Raw genomic sequence first — 7791 nt, 5'->3', positions numbered from 1 at the left:
TTCTCTAACGTTTAAGTTAATGCTTTGACTTTTTGGTCAAAGTATGATTAATGTAAAAGGAAAATCAAAATTCGATTAAAATAATATTTATAGGAATATTTTATTAACTATGAGCCCTTACATATATGGGTCTCGATTATGGAGTTATTGACTCAATAACAATTTTATATGTAGTGATCTGCATATAGTTTTGGTTAAGTTATATAGTGTGTTAATATCTTTGACAAATAAGAATAGGTGTCAGTAGGTGACACCCAACTCTAGTAAGAGAAACATCTATCAACAATTGACACTTTGCCTTCGATTGGTAAACACGATACTCGATTTGAGTAATCAATATTTACCATATAACATATTAAACTTACTCCTTTGAAGTTAATCTTTATTTCTTGATGAACAACTTATCCTTTATGAAATATTTGATAACTGACATGCAACTGCAAAATATAAGGAATCCTAAATGATATATCTTATATGTTGTTGATTAAACAATCATCTTTCACTAGTGCAAAAACGCTGTTTAACGTCACTCATAAGATGTCGGTTTGCGTGTAATCCGACGTATAGGAGCGGACGGTGACATTATCGTAAATAGCCTGGTAACCTAGACGTCGGTTTTATCCAAAAACAGACGTCTATTAATTTCAAGACGTCAGCACTGCAGCACCCTGACGTCTACTGGGTTGCATTTAATGCTTTTCACCTAATTCTCAGACGCTTAGACGTCACGTAGTCCAAATCCGACGTCTAAGGCATGTCTGGAAGGCGGGAAAGACAAAAAATCTTCAATGTTGACGTCGGGGTTTCGGGCTACGCGACGTCTATTATACCTGTAATAATTATGTTTACAAAACTTGAGGGCTTGAGTCATCGGCTATTTAGGGCCCCTACGTGTATGTTATTATAGACGTCGGTGGCCCATACCAACAGTCGTGAACATCCCTGACAGGATATATATCAAACGTCAATCAGTTCAGTTTCCTAGACGCCGGTTCCCCCTGACAGAATCCGACGTCTAATGGGTATTCAAAAATCAGTTTAAATGTTCACTTGGACGTCACATTAGTAGGATAACCGATGTCTAGAGACGTCGGTTTCTGGACATTAACCGACGCCCAATTCCATTTTAAATACACCGCAACTCTTCGCACAATTCAGTTTCTGATATCGATCGTCTTCCTCTTCTCCTTTTTCTCTTGTCACACCTCTTCTTTTTCCCTCTCTTCGGCATTCTATTGTTGTTTCTCGTCTTCCTCCTCTCCTTTTTCTCTCTTGCATCCCAGGTGCGTGGTTTTTTTTTTTTTATGCTTACAGTTTAAACTTTATTTAGTCTTTCATCTATTATCTTGTGGTTGAACTGATTAAAATTTGCTTTCTTTGTGTTGTGTTTTAGTGTAGTTTTGATCCTCTCTTTGGGTAACATAGTACAACATTCTCCCTTTGCTGGTTTCCTCACAAGAAGAGTGACGATCTTTTGAGTTTTCTATGGCTTCTCGACCAAAAATGGAACTTGGGTCCTTGTCTAGTTCTCGTGTCACTGTAATTTTTTTCTTTTGCGGTTGAATAATGGGAAGTAGTCATGGACTCAGGTTCAGTTTTGGGTTGAAATGTCATAGAAGATTCAAAAGACACAAGCTTTTGTGTGTGGAGAAACTAGCGAGAGGAGAGTGTTGCACTATGCTACCCGAAAGTCTGGATCAAAACTGCACTAAAACACAACGCCTTTGTTAGACGTCGGTTAGTGCCAGATCCGACGTCTATAAGGAACATAGATGTCGGTTAGTGTCATTTTAAACCTCCATATATTCATGTAAACGTTGGTTTTATGCATAGGTGGACGTCTATATAGAGAAATTAGACGTCGGCGTGGGTATAAGTAGACGTCTATATGGACGTCGGTGGATATCGTTAATCGACGTTTATATTGACGTCGGTTAAGAGAATTTCCGACGTTCCATGAACGTCACCCTTTTAGACGTCTATTGTTTAAGTGACGTTAAAAGCCCAAATTAACCGACGTTAAACAGCGTTTCTGCACTAGTGTTTATATCATAATAAAATATTCTCCCACCGCATACAATATAATAAATTGTTCGGATTTTGAAAATGAGAAAAATAGCTAATTAATGGATGGTGAGCATTTCCCATCTCGCTTAAGGTATGTGAAACAAACACAAATCATTCGCCTCTCTCGGGCCAAAATAGTCACTAAATATAAACAAATTACAATGTTAGTGTAATAATTAAAAAATGAATATAATTTAGTGAAAAGGAAAAAGTACATTGAATTTTAAAGTGGTGCATCTAGTCTTGTATGGTGTCCAATCAAACGAATAGATCTGGTCTGCCTCAATGATTGTAAATAAAAGTACATTCGGTTACCAGTCAACCACGCATGTTAGGTTCATGCTCTCCCTATCTTCTTTTCTTATTCTTTTTTTTTTCTTCAGTGCATTTAAGAATTTTTCTTTTGAGAAATCAAGAATTGTATTTCCACTTTAATAAAATATTTATGAGATCAATTATTTTATTATTTCTATTTCTACGTCACTATCTATCTATATATAAATAATTAAATATTAAATAAATAATAAAAATGTAAATAACAAACAAACAAAGTAATATTATCTTAAAATTTCAAAATAAAAGTTCAATAATTAACAGTAATGATAATAATAATAAATTATTATTATTTATATATATATAAATATACTAATAATATTAATAGTTATAATAATAATAATTATAATAATTTTGGATCAATTAAATAATTAATGACTTGAGGAGGTGGACGATTCATTTTTTCATAAAACTCAATAAGTATGTATTCACATAGCAATATAACACATAAACATGTTATACAAATATATCAAACAGTAAGCATAAGAACATGTAACACAACAACAACATATGTGTGTTATTAAAGATGTATTGTCATCATAAAAACTAGAGTGATATAAATATTGTGTTGTCAACAATCTCAACAATCTCCCCCTTTTTTTATGATGCACAACCATGATTAATAACCAACCATATTTGCACAATCAGATACAAAACAAAGTAACAAATGATATCAAACAGTTTAAATACTTTGCATGTAACATAACCAATCAACAAAATATCAAGCAGATATAAGACAGAGAAACATTCTCCCCCTTTCATAAAGCTTTCATAAAATTCTCCCCCCTTTTGTGCATTAACAAAAAAGGAGTGCTCTAGATATAATATGCTGATATACCAAACAGAGATGCATCAGTAAAAATGTGTAATTTTATAAAATGCATTGATGCTCCCCCTATCACATTTAATCACATGTAAAAGATAACTCCCCCTGAAATGCAGGCATGTGAATAAACATGTGTATGAGTGTAATACTCCCCCTGTCATCATGCATAGATTTCCAAACCAGATCAGATGCACAATGGCACCTTCATGTAACCTCTCCATGAGGATTATGGAATTGCATCCATCAATACCATTCACATGATCAACCACTCATTCGTCATCATCATATATCCCACATAATCATATACTCAAAGTATTTCAAGTATAAAATCATTTATAACATTCTAGAAACAACACTTTGATATAATCTTTAAGAAGCCTCCTTAGACCTCTTACACACCTCATTCCATTCAAACATAAGTTCTAAAAATTTCCATAAATCATACCACAAACCAGTATATATTTTCAAACCATACTCACAGATAAAAGGATCCAAAAACACTTAAGAAAACAGATCAACTCGCCCAACTAATAGACTATGCTCGCTCAGCTAGAGGCAAAACAATAAGCTTCCTAAGCTGAGCGAACTTGCTCACCCAACCATTGCAACTTTTTGCTAAGAACCCAAAAAACTTGCCCAACTAGCCAATTTTCCTCGCCATCTAAAGCCAAAATAGTAAGCTCTCCAATTTAAGCAAGTTGGCTTGTCCAACTAGCCAATTATACTCACCCAACTAGAGCCAAAACAACAAACTCCCTAACTTAAGTGAGGGGCTCACCTAGCTAGTCAATTTTGCTCACCTAGTCAGACTGCATAATTCTACAACACTAAAAACTACAAAATTAGAACTTATAGACCACCCATGACCTCTTATAACCATTTTTACCAACTTCTGACACTCCTAGATTGGATTATAGACTATTTTAGACCTAAACCAACAACGTATAACATATATTAAATTAATAATCAATTGTTTACAACAATGCATCCACTTAAAAAGAACTAAAATCTCAACTTAAGATCAAAATTGAAATCTACATGTTCTAGCTCATTTTTAAGTAGCTTAAGAACTTTATCAAGTCAAAAATGACTTACCAATAACCTCTAAATGGAATGTGACTCATAACCTATAACTCAAAATCTCATTACTCCAAACTCCAAAAATGCACTTAAAACCAATCCAAAACATTAATAAAAATACCACTAACACTATCTAGACTAGATTTCCACTAATTAACCATCTAACAAGTCTCAAATGACCTCATAATAGCCCTGAAACAGTTTCTCTCTCACCTAACACCTATCCCTCCAATTCATCTATCAAACCCTCCTTTTTTAAGCTTATAACTCAAGTCTTTAATTCCTCTTCACTCCAAACACTTTAACTTCAATTTGAAACTTCAATACACTTCATTAAACAAAATCATACAACAACAACCATGAAACCAAACCATATCAAGCATCCAAACATCATATGATCATTTATCATCATCTAAACACAAAGAGTATTAACACGAACATAACAATTTCACTTAAATCATATTATACTTCATAAAGATACTAAATTTATAACACAAACACACTATAAAGCATAGTCTAGCTTCTCTTACCTCACAAGAAACTATCAAGCTCTAAGAATGTCTCATTGATTTCTTGAAACGTAAGAAATTTCTAGAAACACTTACGAAACACCGAAAAGAGATCAAGGAGAGTCCTTAAGACCTCTGATCGACAAGGAGCTCAAAGAAAATATCAAGACAAACATGCGATGGAAATCTCCATGCATGGACTCAAATAAAGAGCAAAGACAAAAAGGAGCTTAAATTTACTTGCTCTATTGTAGAAACTGATCGGTAGAAACGTGGACCTTGTTGTCGTGGTCGATTAAGCACATCCTTATCGTTAAATAGATGACTCGGGAGTTAGAACTCTTAGAGAGATGGTAGAGAACTCTAGAAAAGTGGTTTCTAGATATATGGTACGTTTTAAAATAATGAAACTCGTTTATAACAAAACTATTTATAATAAAACCATTTAATATTAAAATAACCAAGACTCACTAATTTTAGACTATGGATTTTACAATATTTATATATTATTATATTGTTTATATTAAGTTTAGAAATTTTTTTTAAAAGTTTTGATATTAATTGATTATTTTATGGCATGATAGTAAATGAAAGACAATTAAATTTTTAATTAAAATAAATAAATTATATATAAAAAATCTAATTTAACATTTTTGAATCTTTTTCTCCAAAGGTGTGAGGAGTCACTTATGAGGAGTCCTTGATGAGTGTTAAGACCTATCTTGTGGAATTTACGTTCACAATTGAGATTAAAATTTAGAAAAATTCAATGACTAAAGATATCATTATAGAGAAAACAAATGTTAATATTAGATGTTAGCTTCAAGATAATCTTTAAGAAGTAGTCGAAGTCGTAAAACTTATATATTTCAAAATATTTTCTATAATGTTGAAGTAAATTATGATTGTTTTAGTTAAATTTGATAAAATAATATTTTTGTATTCTATTTTATAAGTAATATGTGAAGTAATTTATTATGTTTTTTAATATTAAGAGATTCTAAATAATTTTAATTTATATATATATATATATATATATATATATATATATATATATATATATATATATATATATTGGGTATAAGGTCAAAGTCTTTTACTTAAAACACTTCATGTTGTCTAAGATCGGATGGATCTTGAAGACCGGATGGATTTTGAAGACCGGACGAACCTTGAAGACTGGACGAATCTTACTCAGAACTCTAGGTTGTCTTGAAGACGGGGTGGGCTCGTTGAAGACCGGACGAATTCCCTAGTCGTTTTCGTTCTCCAAGTTGTATTGTTCGTTCTCCCTCCTCCTTTTCCAAGCCGGACAGGCAGACACTTGTCAAAGGAACTCTGACGCTCAAATTAGTAATGTAACCGAGTGGTTAATTAAGCAAGTGATGCATATAATGCGCATCGTGATCCTAAAGTCATACCTGAGACCTTTATTCATACTAGTTGTAATGGGTCTTTACTTTTCGCTAGCCTAATGACGGTCCAATCACACCTTAATCTTCACTAGGGGCTTTAATGAGCTATTATCGTTTATAATTAAACCATGTGGTCGGCCAGGGTGGTTGGCCTGGTGGTCGGTCGTCATGGGTGGGCAACCTGATGGATGGTCGGCCTGGGTGGTCGATCAGCTTAGATGTCAGCCTGGGTGGTCGATCGGCCTAGATTTCAGCCTGGGTGGTCGATCGGCCTAGATGTCATACGGTACACAAGCCCCCCAAGCCTGAGTGGGATGTTAATTATGGGAAGGGGTTATGCAACTCCTGATAAATACGGTGCTCCGATTGGTTTTTGCTTTTATTTGTGCCTTTGTTTGTTGATAAAAATTACTAACTGGAAGACTGAAACGGGTCGTGCCTTTGCCAACTGAGCTGGATAGGCTACTGATCCTGCTTAAGTAACATGTCGTGGAGATCCGCGGTTGCCGAATAGCCGAATACCTTTGAGGTCGAATGGCCGAATGATCGAGGTCGAATGGCTGAATGGTCGAGGCCGAATGACCGAGTCGTTGAAGCCAAATTTGGCTAAGTACCTATGAGGCCACAGAGGCCGAGCAGTAGAGGCTGAATTACCGAATACCTTTGAAGCCGAATGACTGAATAGTTGAGGCCGAGTGGCTGAATGGTTGAGAGGTCGGATGCTGTTAAAGGTTTAACAAGTGTTCTAAATCATATCAAGCAATAATAAATGGTAAGACCAAGTATCGTTTCCTAAGAGACTCGTGTCACTAAACAATCATATAATACCTTAACTAATAAAGATTATTTTTAAGTGTAATAAAAGTAAACATAAATATTAGAATGTAAAATTGATCAATTGAGGCTAAAACAAGAATGAATGAATGATATTGATATTGTTACCAATAAGGAATATTGGTAAATCTTGAAGAAAATTGTTTTGATGATGCTGCAAGAAGTTTTATTTCAAGAGAACATTAGAATTATTTAAAAGGAATTTGTAGAAATTGAATGTAGTAGAAAAGTCTTAAATAAATTGTAAACCTTGTATTTTCTACTGGAATAATCAATTATGGACAAGCAATAATCGATTATAACTTGTATTTTCTACTGGAATAATCGATTATGGTTAAGCAATAATCGATTATCACATTTTGAAAAACATATAACGGACTTAAATAATCGATTATCACTTACAATAATCGATTATTCGTGGCAGTTGGGACTTGACCTTTGATATTCAGAGCAGATGGCTATATGTAGGGTTTCTGAGAAATTCAAATGCAATATTTTTTAACAGAAGCTCAGTAGAATACTGTTTGTCAGAGGAAGTTCTCAGAAGCTAGAGTTCAAAGTTCCCTTGCTTGGTCTCGTGAATAGGAGAAGCTCGCGAATCGTTGGTCGATTGCCGGAGCGGTTCTCTTCGAGTTAGTAAGGTGCTCTNCCTGGTCTCGTGAATAGGAGAAGCTCGCGAATCGTTGGTCAATTGCCGGAGCGGTTCTCTTCGAGTTAGTAAGGTGCT

The sequence above is a fragment of the Vigna radiata genome, chromosome 4 (genome assembly GCF_000741045.1).
Source record: "Vigna radiata var. radiata cultivar VC1973A chromosome 4, Vradiata_ver6, whole genome shotgun sequence".
Taxonomy (NCBI): domain Eukaryota; kingdom Viridiplantae; phylum Streptophyta; class Magnoliopsida; order Fabales; family Fabaceae; genus Vigna; species Vigna radiata.
This window is presented reverse-complemented; position numbering follows the sequence as displayed.